At 40.0% G+C, this 18503-nt stretch overlaps 2 protein-coding genes across 3 annotated transcripts in view; one reads left to right on the plus strand and one right to left on the minus strand.

Moving 5' to 3' along the window:
• TLE1 (TLE family member 1, transcriptional corepressor) overlaps positions 1 to 18503 on the minus strand; it is a 511226-nt gene that overhangs the window by 133938 nt on the left and 358785 nt on the right. The window lies entirely within an intron of this gene.
• LOC101281028 (spermatogenesis-associated protein 31D4) overlaps positions 1 to 18503 on the plus strand; it is a 218275-nt gene that overhangs the window by 43761 nt on the left and 156011 nt on the right. Inside the window, exons 3-4 of one of the 2 annotated variants that reach the window (XR_004476586.2) lie at positions 2772 to 2883; positions 9934 to 11283. The gene's annotated coding sequence lies outside the window, so the exon portion shown is untranslated. Of the gene's footprint in view, positions 1 to 2771; positions 2884 to 9933; positions 11284 to 18503 lie in introns of those variants that run through there. The other variant, XM_033404785.2, reaches the window with a different exon arrangement.

Genomic DNA, 18503 nt, shown 5'->3' on the forward strand with positions numbered 1-18503 from the left:
TTTCAATTCTGGGGGAAATTGAATTTAAAAATAATTTCTATATTCAGCCAACCTATCATTCAAAGAGTAGAATATAGGCATTTCACATAAACCAGCACTTGGAAAGTTTACTTCCCAGACTCCTTTCTTAAGAAGTTACTTGACTATGTATTCCAGCAGAATGAGGGTATTATCCAAGAAAGAAGAAGGTGAGGGTCCTAATATTGGAAACAGAAGTAGAGTATAATACAAAGTCTTCCAGTTTAAAGCAGGAGAATGAAGAGCTCCAAAGGTAAGGACTCTTGGGCAGAGGAGAACTCCCTGCAGTTCATGGTGTGATTGAGGGAACAAAAAATAAAAACAAACAAAAAACAGAAAAGACTTGAGTGTTATGATAAAGTCTATATTTAGACAATAAAAAAGACAGGCAATTAAGAATTCCAGAAAAAACAAAAAGCTAACTGAGAATGTTATGGTCCAATTTTGAAGAAGAATATGTATGATTTTCAATAATATATAGACTGTTAGAGAAAAACTAGTACATGGTGTTAAAACATTATCCTTTGAGTAGGTGAGGAGTTACGACAGTGCCCTCATAGAAAAGGAAATGGCAATCCTAGCACGCTCCTTAGCTTGGCAGTGCACAATGTTGTTGTAGTCTTAATAGTGTAAGTCCTTTGGCTTTAAACTCTTGCAGTCAATGGACAGAGTAAGGAAGATCTCGGCTATGTTGCAGAAAAAAGAGGCAAACATTAATCTTCATAATATGAAAGTATAGCTGACCGAAGGTGGGAAGTGCAAAATGAAGGAAATATGAAGAGAAGAATAGTATCACTGACACCTTCAACTTCTATAATGAGAAGTCAAGACACTCAGGTTTTCAGAATGAGAAATTGAGGCATAACATAATATTTAAAGTTACAAGGGTAACCACAACAAAACTTTAAAATAATGATATAACTACCCCAAACTGGGAGGAGTTGGGAGGAAGAAGAAGATAACATAAATGAGTTAAATGCTTATCTTTTGTAACTGGAGGCCACCCATAACCAAGAAATTGAAAAGAGGAATCATATATTCAAAGAATGTATAATTCATGAGTGATTTTTCATAGGCATACATTGAAGGTCATGAGCGCAATCTCAGAGCACAGGTATCAACCGTCTCTATAGCTTAAGGACACATTATAGTGCTGATGATCTTGCAGCCTGGCATTTTTTCCCATTCCATTATCCATGCCCAGTTAGAAGATTATACTTGCAAACTTAAAGCCCTATCTGCTTTAATGCTTTTTAAGTTTTTCTCAGAATTATCTCTAATATTTCACAGAGTACTGTCTCCAAAATTAATAGCATGGTATATGGCCACGTGGCCTCTTTATGGTATTTTATGGTATCTAATTTCTGTTCCCCAAGAATATATTCTCAGAATTAGGGTTTTGCCTCCACTGGATGAAAGCTTAGATGACCTTGTTATAGGAGAAAAACTATTTTAATGTTATAACTCTAACAATTAAAATAATACAAAAGTCACTTGAATCACTTCTAGACGTTCCTGTGCATTTAAATAACAGCATGGTTAACAAACTCCTGTTAGATGATGGCAGATGCAAGTAGAACTCTGCTGTCACTTCATAACTGAGGTCCAAAAAATTCAGTTGTGTAATGTGTGGGACCCACTTAGTGCAGAGTTCATGAAATGACCAATGTGAACTGGCTCCAGGAGGACAGGAGCCAGTCAGCAAACTCGGCATATCCAAATTTCCATTATCAAAGAGTGTGTAATTACAAGCTCCACTGTACTTCTGATTACTGACTAGAGTGGCATGCCACATGGCCACACACGTAAACTCAGTTGCCATACACACTGCCTACTAGCTTTAAATTATGCAATTCTTGATTACTCTTGGCAAGAGTTAAACTATTTCAAATTTCACATGAAATTGGTACTTACCTAATAGGCCAATTACACTATTTCAAATATTCATTATTCTAATTTATCTACAACATGAGTATATTGTAAAAGAGGGGTATTTACTTTTTTAAATTAGGGAAAGTCAGGGGGGTGTTTGCAACCAGAAGAGCTAAAAGCAAAAGTCTTTAAAACTGTTCACAAGAGGTGGAATTAGGGTTGGGGATGGATCATCATAAGCTTCTCTGTATCATTTCGTGTATACTGTTTAACTTATTGTAAGGTGTATTTACTACTCTAACACAGTAAGTATTATAGTAATTAGATTCATAAAAACAGTAACGGTTGCCACTCTTAATATTTCTCAGTGACTGGTCCCTGCAATACTTGTTAAAAATGCAGAATCCCTGGTTCCAAACACAGTCCCAGTGAATATGACCCCCTCTACTGGGGCCCAGGAATATGCATTGGAACCAGTGGTTTAGACCCAGATCTTACTAAAGGCTCACTTGTATGTCTTCTTCAAGCATATTTCAGGATTGAACTTCTTGTGAAACCATCACATGCTGCATTGCCTTCTGTGGTGTTTACCATATCCCAGCATCCTTCCTTGCATTTCTGTACCACTAAAATGAAGGAAAAAAACCAAAATGACCTCACTGTCTCTCTCTTTTGGTGTATGATATTATCTAGGGGAACAGCATTTCTTTTCAAGATCCTTTAAGCTGTGCAACCTCTTGAACATGGAACAGCTAAGAAAATCTCAGTTTTAAAATTCATGACAATGACTGGTTTCTTAATTATGTAAGCAGAAAGATTTTGAGACTGTCTTTGTATCTTATTTTGGTGCTAATCATTTTTTCTCATTCCCATGACTGCAGGAATATTGATCTCAGCGTTACTTTGACCATTAATGAATTATGATGGCAATAAGCAGAGACGCACACCTCCAGCCTCCTGGGAGCTTAAGCTTCTGCTACAGCATTTGCATTTGTAAGTCAGCACCTGTGTGATCCATATTCTATCTGTTATTCTCCTTTAATTACATATTGGTGGTGGTCCATCTTAGCCTGAGAGCAACCAACTGGAGACTCAAAGAAATTATTAAAGCATTAACTTTAAATTAGAAGGCCAAAAGGAAACATATTGGGTTTGTTCTTACCCATTCCAGTATATTTCAGGAACAGTTTATTCCCTTTCATGTCAAGGAAACTTGGGTCTAAAGAGTTAGTACAGAACTTTTATTTTCAGATAAGTTTTCACCTTAAATATTTCCTGTGTCACCAGTATTTCTGTTAGCATCAGCTTTACCTCATCTGTCAAATACCATTTTGTTTGGTAAGTGATACATTTTAAATCCTGTACTTCCTACTTGGTCCTGATCAGTCACTCAAGTCGGGGTTTAGGGGATTGTAGATGGTCCAGTCAGTCCCTGAAAACTTTTCCTTTTAGCATTTTGGCAACTTTTTATTTTGACATAATTTCAAATATCTATAAAAGTTTCAAGAATTGTACAAGAAATCCCCTTTACTGAGATTCATATTTATATCTTGCCCCATTTACTACCTCTCTTTCTATGAATCTGTCTATATTGCACACTCTCTTTCTTTCCTGACCCATTTGAGAGTAAGTTGAAGACGATGTACCCGTTTACCCTGAAATATTTTGGTATTTTCCTAAGAATAACATTCTTTTTAATAACCATGGTTTTATCAAAATCAGGTATTTTAATGATATACACCACAGTCCAAATTTAAATTCAGATTTTCTCAATTGTCCCAATGATGTCCCAATAATTAGTTGTAAGCTGATTTTTTCCCCAGACCAGGATGTAATCCAGGATTGTGCATTGTACTGAGTTGTAATATCTGCTTTGTTTCCTTTAATCTGGAAAAGTTTCTGAGCCTTTGTCTTAACTTGACATTTTTTAAAGAGGGAAGATCAATACTCCATTTTTTTTTGCTTTGTCTTTCTTTTTGTGGGGGGTGGGGAGAAGACTCTTCATTCTGGGTTTGACTAGGATGTCCTCATGTTTAGACTTGGGTTATGTATTTTTGGTGGAAATACCATTAAGGTGAGGTCCTGTCCTTGTCAGTGTACCATATCGGGGGTACCCAGTGTCCATTTGTGATGTTAACTTTGATCACTTGATTCAGGTGCTTACTCCACTGTAAAGTTACAGCTTTTCTCTTTGTAAATTACAAGTGTTTTGTGGGGAAATATTTTGAGACTGTGTCAATATCCTGTTTATAAAATTTTTTCTGACAAGTTTGCACTGATTGATGATGTTCTAACTCCATCATTCCTTCTAGATTTATTAGTTGGCATTTTGCTGTAAGGAAGAGCTTTCCTTCTCTGCATTTACTTTTTTTGCTTATTTAAGTCTGAACTCATGGATTCTTAGGTTATTCAGTGGGTTATAATTTATTTCTCTCCTTTTTAATTTTGATGCTTAAATTTTCTCAAATTTGGCCAATGACAGCCCCTTCAATCTGTTTGTATTTTTGACATGTTTCCATGATGCTTTGAAGCACTACCTTAGTTTCTGTAGCGACTGGCTCATCTTGTATTCCCTCTGCCCCCTCCCTGGAATTAACCATTTCTCCAATGAGCCCCCAGGTGAATTCTGGTAAGAAAATCAAATTTATCTTTTGTACCTGCCCCTCCCTTTTTCTCTTACCTTTCAGTAACCTGTCCCATGAGTCCCTACTGTAACTGTGATTTTCAGTATCTCTAGTTAGAGAGGAAATTCTGATAAATTCATTCACCTTAAAATTGTTTAGGAATCATTGCATTACCCTTCTTAGAAATGTTTGCATTTTAAAAAAGGAAACCAGTTAGAAAGCAATGCTCAATTAAACAACAGTATTAATCACAGAATGTTACTGGTGAAAGAGACTTTAGATCACAGGGTCACAGACTCAGCCCCGCTCAGCCCCCTAAGAGTTAGCGTGAACGTGTGTGCAAAAAGCCCAGTGACGCCAGCAACAGAGTGGTACAGACTGGGCTGAACTGGAGGGTGCAAGCCCACCTGATGATATTTAAATTAAAATAAATAAACACTGGGCAGACCAAGCAAAATGTGTTTATTATCCTTATTTAGCAGAGGGCGGTTTATTAATGACCTTTGTGTTAAAGTAAAGCTAAACTAATGGTTTTAACACTGTGCTTCGGGGGGCCACCAAGATGCTTTATAGAACTTTCCTGGGGGTTCTGGAAATGCTGTGGACAGATCCACTCTCTACCTCCCAATCCTCTTCAGCCAGAGTCGCTTCCTTATTATCTGTTTGATGTGACAGGCACTGTGCGAGCCTCTGTTTGAAGGAAGGGATCTGTGGATTTTAAAACAAGTTCAACAATCACTGATGTAGTCCAGCCACCTAACCTTGCAGATTCTTGCAGATAAGCAGACTGAGGCCATCCGGGGATAACCAGTATTGCCGTGATTGTTACTGGCAGAGTTAAGCCTAAAACCCAGGTCTTCTGATGCTTGGTCCAAACTTTCTTCCTTACATAAAGTTGCTTCATCTAATGGTGGAAAATCAGGTGCTAGTGGCGAAGGTTATCCTAATGTCGTATCATGTACACAATAGGCCGTCTCTAAGTAAAGGTGTCCCTGGTTGATACACAGCCTTTCATGCTCTGAAGACAAATACCCGTCCTGATTCTAGAGCTCTATAAATTGAGCATGTAAGTGAATATTTAGGTAGAAAAATCAGGTCATCAAACACTTTAGTCACTGATTGGCATGTTAAAATGATACTTTCATCCATAAGGAGGTATGATTTCTAATAAATACATCAGATAATTTTTTCAAGTATATTCTTAAAACTCCTGGAAGATTTTTGCTAATTGATAGAATATCGAAGACTATTTCCTTTTCCATTCTTAAGAAATCATCTTTTACTATGATAAAGTTTTTCATTTCTTCAGTTAAAATGTATATGCTTAAAAGAAAAATGGTAAGATCTAGTATAAATCACTACATAGACATCATAGATCATTTTAAAGAGGACTGTTTTAGTCAATGTAGAGTTCTACTCAAACCTGTAGTTCTATTACAGTATAATATTTAACAGCTGGCAAACTCTTGCCTAAGTACTTTACTTTTTAAATTTTTAAACTTTATCTCTGCAAAACTTAAAACTGGAGTAATTTTCTGAATGCTCTCACAAGCCAGTTCAAAATTCCTGCATCTCTTTCGTTTTTCAAATGAAACAGAGCTTTATCTTCAATTGTCTAGTTTATTTTTCTTGGTAGAAATAATATTTCTCTAAGGTTTTAAGAGGAAAAAATAGTATTAAAATATAAGTTGAATGTTAACACTTCTGATTGTTTCTAACATCCTGATATGATTAAAAGAAGACAGGCCAGGAAAGTCCTTGCAAACTAGATTTAAAATATTGCTCATTTAAAAATCTAAGATCAAATGTAGTTCTGTTCAAGTATAATTCACTACTGGTAAATGCTAAATTGTTTTTGAAGCAAGCATTACTTCAACTTTTGTGGATTATTTTCTTAAATTGTAGACTTTACCATTCATTCCTTTCACTTTTTATTGTCATTATTCCCCTTTTGCTCATTTTGCAACAGGGGAGTTTTTGGTTTTATTTTTTTTAAGGAAATACTAAACGTAATGAATGAAACACATGTTATTACTGAGGCTAACATGAATTGCATTAGCATTAGTATCTTTTATCTAATAAATTATAGTGCATATATATGCTTACCTTTTAAAAAATTTTAACTTGTGGATACTTATATTCTAATCAGTGTTCTTTTTTTTTCTATCAACTAATTTATCACTGGATTTGTCACTTTACTAAGCCAGTTTATTATTGAACATGTGAGTTTTCCTCTCTTTTTATTAATTTCATCATCATAAGACTATATGCATAATTATTCTGTTTCATCAAGAAACAGTTTTAAATGCTCACAGTGTTCATGGATGTATCCAGTTGTTTGTTATTCTTTCTTTCCTTTCTCTTCCTTTTTCTACCTTGAAGTTACCTTTTAGCCATAAGAGGCAGGTCACAGTCAGTAGACTTTGTCTCTAAAATATAATGTCTACTTCACGGGGCTCTTGGGAGAACTAAATACAATAATGGAAGCTCCTAGCACAGTGCGTGACATCAGTATTTACTTTTACTTTTTGGTCCTTGAAGGAGTTGTACTTCCACAAGTTTGACAAGTTCTCAAAACTGCTGTTCTGGGCAAAATTTCACTTTCAGTAAAATGAAAGCCTGTGAGTAACTAAGTATGGCTCTTTGTCGGGGTTACATTTAAATGTAATAGGTAGATTTAGAATTTTGCCAAAGATGGGAGTGAGACAGCTTAGTGTGAAGGGAGGAGCCTTGGTCATGGGACAGCTACTCCCCCCTCAGTCACTGACCTGCCAGGTCACCTTATCCACTTTGCTTTTGGGCTTCAGTTTCTTCAGCTGTATTAGGATGTGGACGGTCTCCAGGGTGCTTTTGGTTCTAAAACCTGATGATTCTACAAATGCAGCACTTTTAAAAAGTGGATTTATCCTTGTGGTGAAAAAGTTCCTGGAAGATATATACCATCCCATTCATGCTGGGGGTGCCCGGGTGATGGCAGGAGGGATGGCCTTCTTTCTTCCCCACCTCTCTCCCTCTTTTCTTCCCTCCCCATCTCCTTCCCTTCTTTCCTTCCTTCCCTGACTTGTTTCTTCTTTCAGCAATTATTTATAGCACCTTCCATGAGCCAGGCAAGAGTGAGCAAGAATGTTTCAGTCCAGCATTCATAAAGCTAATAGTCTTTTTATCTATTTCTTTTCTTTTTCCCCTAAAAAATGTCAAGCATATAGAGAACCAGAAGGAACAGTAACTTGAACATCTATATCTCCTAGATTTACCAACTGTTAACAACTTTTATTCTCTGTGTGTGTGTGTGTGTGTGTGTATATACACCCATATGTATATATATACACACCCATATGTATATATATATGTGTATACACACACACACACACACGTTTTTCTGAACCATTTTAAAGTGCAGACACCATGCTTTGCCTCTAAGTAACTGAACGTACATCTCCAAGAATCAGTACACTCTCACAAGTAACCATAATACCATTATCACACCTAACTTAGGTGACCCACCCCCAAATTAGCACCAATCCTATAGAATTATATAATGTCTATTCCATATCCAGATTTCTTTAATTATCCCAAGAATGTCTTTTATTGCCCTCTTCATCAAATCCTGATTCACCAATCAAGGTTCACATGTTAATTTGGTTTTTATTCCTCTGTCTCTTTTAATATAGAACTGTTCCCCCACTTTTTCTTTGTAATGACATTCACTTTTTGAAAAGTGCAGGCTCATTGTCTTACAGAACATACAAAATTCTAGATTTGTCTGATTGTTTCCTTATGGTGTCACGTAACTTATTTCTGTATTCTGTGTATTTGTTGTAATCTGGAAGTCTAGATGTTTGATTAGATTCATGTTAAAAGTTCTTGGCAAAAATATTTTATAGGTGAAGTTGTGCTACAAAGTTATATATATTTGAAGTTTTCTACAAAGATCATCTATTACTAATGATGAAGAAATAGAAATAAATTTAAATTTATATAATACATTGAATATAGTGGAAAAAGCATGAGTTTGCTAGCAGAGGCCTGGATTTGAGTACAGATTCTATTCTCTCTAGCACCTTGACCAGATTAATTAGCCTAGTAGTTTAGCTCTCCACAAAAGACCAGAGAAGATAGAATCACTCCAGGAACCTTCTTGAAATATGCATGCTTGTCCCTCCACTCCACTCCCTGGTATTTTTTTTAAAAGGGAGACTTTTTTATACCACCCCTCATCCCCAGGCCACCCTTCTCACCCCCACCCCAGGCTTAAATGCCACCAATTCTGTGTGCCAGGTGTCCTTATCTGAGAAATTTGGAAAATCTCTACCTTGAAGGGTTATTGTAAGTGTTGGAGATTAATAATAACATGTGTAAAGTACACAGCACAGAGTCTGCCGCATTATTATATGCTCAGTTCACCACCACTGTTACTGTTATTACATCAGTAATTTGCAAAGAAGGGAGAGAGAATTTGAAAAGGGACAGGAAGTGGTATAGTACAGAATATTCAGTTTCTAAGTGGTTACTTCAAAAACCTTCCAAGAATGTTTGTGCTCATGCAGTGACATCAATAAAAGTTCAGCTGAGACAGTGCTATGACACAGTAATCATTAACATTTATGCAGCCCTTTACAGTTTACAAAGCACATCCACATTCATTGTTATGTTTGATATATGCCCTCTTTCGCGAAGATCAGCTGTGCTTAATGCTTCGCCCAAGGACACAGCGTAATCAGTGGGGGAGCTCAAATTAGGAGTTCTGATTGTAGAACAGACTTCTTTTGCTGAAAATGTGCAGCCTGGAACAGACACCAAATGTCTCTTTTCTAAATTCCTGACCAAGGGACTCTTTCCTTATGGTGTCGGTTACTGAAATGCTTAGTTTAAAACTCTTTGAGTCTATTTCACACTTATAGCTCCTCATCTGTCGTATTTTCTCTGCGTTGGGTGACATTTCCTGTACTGTCGTGCGTTGTCACTCAGCCAGAAGGCTTTAGTTATTTCTTGCTCTTTGCTGTAACAGAGAGAAATACTGTTTAATGAATCTGAATTAACGCCATCAGGTGCATATTAAAAATGCATTCGAACCTTTCAGCTGGACTAATTTCCTTCCTAACATTGTGTAGCACTGGGCAAATTAAAGCCTCATCCAAAGATTGGCCCTTGTTTTCTGAAGCAGTTAGAGCTGGTGTTTCTTAGTGTTGACCTTGATATTTTTTACCTGGTCATGTATAGCTCTTTTTTGGATAAGAAAAATATTACTATTTTAAACAAAAGCTGACTATCTTTGGTTTAGCAAGCTAATGTAGCATAAAACATCTTAGAGGAGATGACTTATTCTTTATTATTCAGTTTAAGGTATTTTCTAGTTTCTTTTTTGTATCACAAGATATTTAGAGTTATATTTCTTCTCTTTTTTTTTTGCGGTACGCAGGCCTCTCACTGCTGCTGCCTCTCCCGTTGCGGAGCACAGTCTCCGGACGTGCAGGCTCAGTGGCCATGGCTCATGGGTCCAGCCGCTCCACGGCACGTGGGATCCTCCTGGACCGGGGTACGAACCCGCGTGCCCTGCATCGGCAGGCGGACTCTCAACCACTGCGCCACCAGGGAAGCCCCTTGTGAACTTTTTAGTTAACTTGTTGCTAGTGGTATCTACATTTCTATTCATATTAATGTTTTAGCATAATTCTGCCGTGTCCAGGGAACAGATTCTGTGAGATTTCAGTCTTGTAAAAGCAGCTGAGACTTGCTTTGCTGTCCAGCATTTGTCAGTTTTGTAAGTGCTCCAAGTGCACTTGAAGAAGGAAATGTTTTCTGTAGTTATTGGTAGGAATGTTCCTTGTATATCAGTTACACCGTGTGTTAATCTTGTTCGAATCATGTGTATTTGCTGATTTGCTTTTTTTTTGCTTGACTGTTTGCTTACCCTATTATATCCCAAGGGTTAAAATGTATGTTAAAGGGACTTCCCTGGTGGCACAGTGGTTAAGAATCCGCCTGCCAATGCAGGGGACACGGGTTCAAACCCTGGTCTAGGAAGAGCCCACATGCCACAGAGCAACTAACCCCGTGCGCCACAACTACAGAGCCTGTGCTCTAGAGCCCGCGTGCCACAACTACTGAGCCCACGTGCCACAACTACTGAAGCCTGCACACCTAGAGCCCATGCTCCACAACAAGAGAAGCCACCGCAATGAGAAGCCTGCACATTGCAATGAAGAGTGGCCCCCACTCGTGCTCAGCAACAAAGATCCAACACAGCCAAAAATAAATTTAAAAAAAAAAGTGTTAAAATCTCTCACTAAATGTATAAATGCATTTCTTTCTTCAGTTTTTGATATATATATATATATATTTGGAGGCAAAGTTATTAGGTGCATACAAAATTTAGAATTGTTCTGTCTTGTGAATGTCTCAGAATGAAGTGTCCCTCTTTGTCTCTAGGGATGCTTTCTGCTTCAGACACTACTTTGATACTAATACAGCTATACTGTGTTTCTTCTGGTTAATATTTATATCCTTTTTGTCATCCTTTTCCTTTTTCTCTCTGATTATTCTCAATCTTTTTAATATTTCACATGCATCTCTCCTTATATTTTGCCATATTTCCTTTACATAATTTTTGCTCATCTTTTAAAATTAAGTTGTAGACATTGTGACTTTAGCATACATCTTCCCAAATAATCCCCTAATATCATCTAATACCCAGCCCATACTGAAATACCCACAATTGTTCATAAGGTGACTTTTATAACTGTGTGGCTGCAGTTATAACTGCATTTGACTGTGTGGCTCTTAGTCTTTCAAAATCTAGAATAAGCTAACTTAATCGATACACTGTTGTACCAAATGACCACAAGGAAATGAAACATATTTTAAAGATTACTCTTAAATATATGTAAGAAATATAGTCAGTACATCCCATTTGTAATAATAATTTGAAAAACACAGAAAGTAGAAATGAAAAAATAGCAAACACTTTTATATCTTCCACCAATTGTGAGCATGACTACCTTCCTGGTATTATATTTATCTATTTCTGATTTTTTTTTTTTTTTTTTTTTTGGCGGTACACGGGCCTCTCACTGTTGTGGCCTCTCCCGTTGCGGAGCACAGGCTCCGGACGCACAGGCTCAGCGGCCATGGCTCACGGGCCCAGCCGCTCCGCGGCATGTGGGATCCTCCCGGACCGGGGCATGAACCCGTGTCCCCTGCATCGGCAGGCGGACTCTCAACCACTGCGCCACCAGGGAAGCCCCTATTTCTGATTTTTGAAGAAATCTTCGTCTGTTTCACATTATATGCTCATTATAGAAGCTTAGGAGTAAAATTTCTGAGACTAAAGGTATAACCTCTTTTAAGGCTTTCCAGGACGGTGTTTCAAAGTTTAACCATCCCAGTGTGCCAAAGCTTCCTGCCTTAGAAGGGATGTCCTCCTCAAAGCAGACACCACATGAGTCATTACTTATCATGGATATTTAATTATCGTGGAGAATTTGTTACCACACACCTATAGTGGAGATATCCTGTGGTAAAAACGGAAAATGCCAGATACCTTCTCAGGCTCCCTCGAAGCTAAGCCATCAGCACGTAACCTGGGATTAACCAGTCAGATCAGCCCCCTTCAGACTTTCAGGCTGAAGCCATGTACACGAAGAAGCAGGCACAGTGGAGACTCCTTCTGGGGGATATAGGGGCAGCCGCTTTGAGCAAATCAGCATCTGATATTCAGTGCTGAGGTAGTGATTCAAGTCATGAGGTCCAGAATTCAGTGGTGGTGGCAGCAGTGTCCTCACCAGAAGGACTCTGGCATGATTTTGGCTCTGGTCTTGGCCAATGTCTTATTCTTTCCCATTTCTTGAGCCTGGTTGTCCAGCCTTCTCTGACCCCCTGTCAAGTCTCAGTATCCTTTAAGAAATACTTCTCTATTGAAACCAGCCAGAGTTTGATTCTATTGCTTACAAAAAAAGAACTTGACTAACTTTCCATGCAGGGATTCTCCCTTCTATATAGCAGGACCTATTTCAAATGGGAGGAAAATTGGCATGCATGAGGGAGATCAGGGAGAGCAGAGAGGGCTCAGCAAGTTAACTTCTCAGGACTTGGAGTTGGGAAGAGTCTAGTTGAAACGGGGTCAATATTGGAAGGAAGGTAAGAGCAGCTTCTTAAGAAGGTAACATTTATCATTCTTGGGTACCTGACCTGGCTGTCAGCAGAGTGATTGCAGGGCCAGTTCAGGAGTCCAGCCCTTGTAAATGTGACACCAGAAATGTTAGACCTTCAGATGGGTGGTAAGCCAAGTGGCCTTGGTTGAGACTGTGACTGTGCATCTGAGACTCTAGGTGGGATAGAGGGACAGTGGCAGATGAAGCTGTGTAGGCTTGAAGTGGAAGCTAACAATCACCACGGAAGGCCATGCCCCCACTTCTAGAAATTCTCTTTGGCAATTTCTTCAGAACCAATTTGCAAGTAGTACAACCAAAGCAGTCTCATTCCTTAGGAGGCCAACTTTGTGTCTGACCAAAACCGGTATTGCCCCAGCTTGTTCACCGTTCCCATGGGGATTGACTTGGACTTGAGTAGAAATTTAAATAAATTTTGGCAATTTCAAAAATCCGGAAAACCAAGGTCGTAACCACTGAGATATTTTTAAAAGCATTGCCAGCTCTACAGGCAAGCTTTAGAGTAACTATTTATTCAGCCTTTATGTATTTCCAAAGTTACATCACTACTTCACATCAACTGTCTTATTTTAATCTCTCAACAACCCTGAAAGGTAGGTGTTAGTAACCTTGTTTTATGGATGAAAGCACAGGCTGAGAGGTTAATTATCAGATAAGACAGCACGTCTTAAAGCGAGAATTCAAACCCAGGTCTGGTTCATTCTAAAGCACATGCTCTTTTCAGCATTACTGTTGTCTCCTCAGGAGACTGCTTTAAAGAGAACAATATACAGCTGACTATAAATTCCAGCTTTTAAAAGTCACAGTTAACATATCCAGAAGCCCATTTGTGAAATATCTCACAGCATTCTGCTGAAAAGCTGTGAAATCTTTGATTAAGGGCTTAAAAATGGTGAAAAGTAATAAACAGTAGGTCTGACTACAACTCAAGTAGTAAAACACCTTCACTAATTTTCATACTCAGCAAAAATATTTTTAATGATTAAAAAAAAGTCATAGTACTCACTCTACTAACTCAATGACATGCTGAAATATTAGCCTAGCTTGTGTAACCTTAAACGCGGCCGCGCTCTCTGTTTGGGCATGATGCTTTCTGCCAAGGGGCGGAAGAGCGGGCCTTGTGAAGGGGTTCTTTCTGGGCATTTCTTTCCATGATTCTTTTTTTCTTTCTTTTTTTTTTGGCTACGTTGGATCTTCGTTGCTGCACGCGGGCTTTCACTAGCTGCAGCGAGCGGGGGCTACTCTTCATTGTGGTGCGCACGCTTCCCATTGCAGTGGCTTCTCTTGTTGCAGAGCACAAGGCTCTAGGCATGCGGGCTTCAGTAGTTGTGGCGCACGGGTCTAGTTGCTCCGCGGCATGTAGGATCTTCCCAGACCAGGGCTCGAACCCGTGTCCCCTGCATTGGCAGGCGGATTCTTAACCACTGCGCCACCAGGGAAGTCCCTTTCCATGATTCTTAATGTGTGTTTGTTAAGGACCACACACACACACGCGCACACACTAGCTAAAAGTCTAACCCTCTAGATTTCATTTGGCTAACCTCAGGCCAGTCTTCAGACTGCCGCTAATGCCCACCAGAAAGGAGAAAGAACCGGGAACAATCACTGAACTGCAGTGCTTTTATACTTCCTCCCCCACCCCCACAGTGAGGGAGGGACCATTGTGTAGATTGTGAGGGGGAGGTGGGGAAAGTGTGATTGGACTGGGGAGGTGGTGAAGATTTCAGATTTTCTTTTTAAAAATAATAGTTTGCTGCTTGGGCATCAGCAGGGATAGGGCGGTGCCTGCCCTGCTTGGTGGCGCTCATCCCACAGACCCATTCACCGTGGGGTTGTCTCTGTGTTAGGAGCCGGTCTGGGGGTTGCTGAGCAGATCGAGTCTTCGTTTGTCGTTGCTCACCTTGGGTGGTGCTCTGTCCATGTCACCGCTCAGTCACTGACACGGTGAGTATTGTCACTGTGGTGCTGTGTTGTCTTAAGGGTTCCGAAAAACAACAACGGCAACCACCAAGCAAACAAACAAAACCTTTCTGCTTCCCAAATCTGTCCCCGAGGGAAGATTCAAAGGGTGCAAATGCTGTTCTGGACCAGATGGGCACTAGTGTCTCTATTCTCCTCTGAAGGTGGGCTTGGTGGTAGGAGGCAGGAAGGGGCCCAGCAGAGGGGTTTTCCACGCTGTTGCCCTCCTGCTACAGTTGTTTCAGATGCTCCAGCTCCAGCCAGCCAGTCCTAGATTGTCTCTGCACAGCACGCAGAAAAACCTTTGTTTTGTAAAAGTAACTCCTTTGATTTCTCCCAGCCTCGGACCTTGCTTAGTTAGGGGCACTGACCAAGAGGTGAGTCATCTCTGGCCGTCCTGGGGAGTGAGGAGGGGACCACCCATGGCTTCCCAGCTGCACTGCCTGTGGAGCAAAGGGTTCAGAAGCAAAGGATTTTTAAAAATATAATAATATAAAAAGAACGAAAGAAAGAAGACCTCTGAAAATCCTTACTGTTTCCTGCTATCTCCTACAGCGATTGCCCTTTCATTAGTGTGGTATAACAATGTGAAGGTTTTTTATCACTTTGATATCAGCCTAATTCTTGAGATTAAGCTTGGCAAACCACTTATCAAGGTTAGTGAGAAGAAAGGTGTGTGACTGGGAATCACCACCTAGTCCTTTAGCTATTATACATTTTCCTGTTCATCCTTTGAGGAGTAAGACAATAATAGTATACTATAGTTTAGTTTAGTATTGTTTACTATAGTCAAACAATACCACATTGTTTTACTACTCAGGATCCCCTTGGTTGCTGGCAACTGAAATCCAAACTGAACTTGTCTAGGAAAAAGGGAGGGTTTATTGGGAGGATATTGGGATATTTTAAGTAACCAAAGGCAGGATTAAAAGTCAATCTATGGGGCTTCCCTGGTGGCGCAGTGGTTGTGAGTCCACCTGCCGGTGCAGGGGACACGGGTTCATGCCCCGGTCCGGGAGGATCCCACATGCCGCGGAGTGGCTGGGCCCATGAGCCATGACCACTGAGCCTGCGCGTCCGGAGCCTGTGCTCCACAGCAGGAGAAGCAGCAACAGTGAGAGGCCTGCGTACCGCCAAAAAAACCCACCTAATCCAGATACGTATATATGGTAAGAACTATAGGATTCATTCATTCATTCATTTTAACTTGGGACTCCAAAGAAGGCAAAATATGGAGAATGACTGGACTCACATTCTAAAAAAAACCAAATACATAGTAGTTTACAGTCATATTTATATACAGTATTGTGTAAGAGATCTTAGTGAATTCTTATGTTCACCTCAGGTTCCTCCTGAAAGAAGCTACGACTACTGTAAATTCATGTGTCTAAGGGAATTCTCTGTGCTTGTCCAGACTGGATTCTCTTCTGCATGCTCTCCATTGCTTTTATCTTATTTGGTTTTGTCTGAGATGTCCACTTTTTACCTCTTATTTCTGACTGTTGCCTCTGCCAACCCACAGGAACAGCCGTGCTCACCGTGGCCTCCTGGCCTGATTGAGTTCCCTCTGTGCGCTCTCAAGGGCGTCCACTGTCATTCTGCCGAGGTGGCTGCCTCTCCAGGTGCTGATTGTGGGTGGAATGTTCGAAGCCCCCTAGGCAGGAGGAGCTTTCTTCTCCTGACTGGTATCTGAAGAGCACGTAAAGAGATTGTTCCTTTACTCAGCCCCCTGGTGTAGTCTTCTGCATGAAACACTCCTTCTCTCTACCACCCATCTCACCTGACTCCCTGCCACAATATGTTGCCAGCAACCTAGATATTACTGTTCATTAATTCATGCCTAACATGCAGTGGCTTATACTAGGTGTTATTGAATGTCTAAAAATAGGCACAGAGCCTGGAAGTGAGAAGTGAAAATTGCAAAATGGCTGGGTGGAAAAAATGATGGAACACAGAGCAGGCCTTTTGATATATTTCCTTGTGGTAATCTTTTACAGGTTAAATAAGACTAATATTCATGGTGAACCCAGGGCAGTTAGCCTCTTCAGATGTTTTACTTCTTAGCCTTTTCCAAAATCTCTTTTATTTATTTAATTTAACAGGACTTTGCCTTGATTGGGGCCATTTGTATAAGATGTTTTGCATTACGCATTTGCAATCATGTTTGCATGTTTGCATTTGTCAAGTTTTGCCTGTCAAATCAGGCAACTAATTTCAGCAAATATACTTTCATGTCCACTTGACCATCATCGGGGCATAAGACTATACTATAACAAACCCCCCAAATGGTCTTTAGGAGTAAAAGGTTTTATATTTTCTATTTATAGGAAGAATTTGAGGGGAAGGAGGAGGGCATAGCTTTATTTTTAAAATAGTATAATTGAGTATATAATTTAAATGCAAAACCGTAGGCTAGTATTTTCTGATTGTAACCTGAACACCTGATGGGGCAAAGAGGGTTGCAGTATTCCTATTCTTGATTACTGAACAACAGACCTTTCTGCTTTTCTTTTCTTTCTTTCTTTTTAATTGAAGTATAGTTGATTTACAATATTATATTAGTTTCAGGTGTACAAATAGTGATTCAGTGTTCTTATAGATGATACTCCATTTAAAGTTATTACAAAATAATGGCTTTGACCTTTTTGCTTTTCCTTCCTCCTCTGCTTTCCTGGGACAGCACTCCCTATGAAGTGTTAGCCCACTGCTTACTCTTTTTTTTTTTGCGGTACGCGGGCCTCTCACTGCTGTGGCCTCTCCCGTTGCGGAGCACAGGCTCCGGACGCGCAGGCTCAGCGGCCGTGGCTCACGGGCCCAGCCGCTCCGCGGCACGTGGGTTCTTCCCGGACCGGGGCACGAAACCGTGTCCCCTGCATCAGCAGGCGGACTCTCAACCACTGCGCCACCAGGGAAGCCCCCACTGCTTACTCTTATCCTGTTTTCTAGGAGACTAGGCTAAGACATCTAACATGTTGTAAACATGAGTTCACAAATAATCTTAGTACTATGATTTTATTTAATCTCTCTAACAAATCTATAAAGTAAATAGCCTAGGCCCACTCGTTACAAATGTCAGGGCTGGAATGTGTATCCACAATTTTTGATTTTGAGTCAAGGACCTTTCACGTTATTCGTGTTTCTCAAATTAGGGTCTGAAGATCCTTGAAAGCCTGCAGTTGTATTTTCAAGGGGCCTTGAGTTCTCTGCAAGAATTTAATTTTGTTTTCATTTTGATGATCATAATAAATGACTGTCAACATATTTTGGTTCCTTTGGATGATCAACTTAACAGAGAGCTGCCATGTGCTTTCAGGGCCTGAATTTTTGTCTGTGTTTGAGATTTTTGTTGGTTCCAGGGAGTGCCACTTTAATTGTTGGAGACAAATGATTTGGAAAACACACACACACAGGCAGTTAATATGTGAAGGTTGTTCTCACCAAGTGAAGGCCAAATGACTTCATCACAGGATGTACAAAGGAAGGCTCTGCGTAGTTTAAATGGAGACAAGAGGTGGAAGCATTGAGTCATTACACAGCATGTGGTCAACACACTGGACTCAGAGGAGCCTGCGCATTGAAGAGAGTGCTGCATTCAGATCGTGGGGTAGAGTGGCCGGCTGCACGTGTCCGATTAAATTAAAATTGTTAATTTGAATTTTGAGTCCTACATTTGTTGACCAGCAACTTAATTTTAAGTTTATTGTTGTATGAGGAATTCCCTGGCGGTCCAGTGGTTAGGACTCCGAGCTTCCACTGCCGAGGGCCCAGGTTCGATCCCTGGGTGGGGAGCTAGGATCCTGCAAGCCGGGTGGTACGGCCACAAAAAAAAAAAAAAAAAAAAAAATTATTGTTGTATGATCTC

This window comes from Orcinus orca, chromosome 6 (assembly GCF_937001465.1).
Source record: "Orcinus orca chromosome 6, mOrcOrc1.1, whole genome shotgun sequence".
Classification (NCBI taxonomy): domain Eukaryota; kingdom Metazoa; phylum Chordata; class Mammalia; order Artiodactyla; family Delphinidae; genus Orcinus; species Orcinus orca.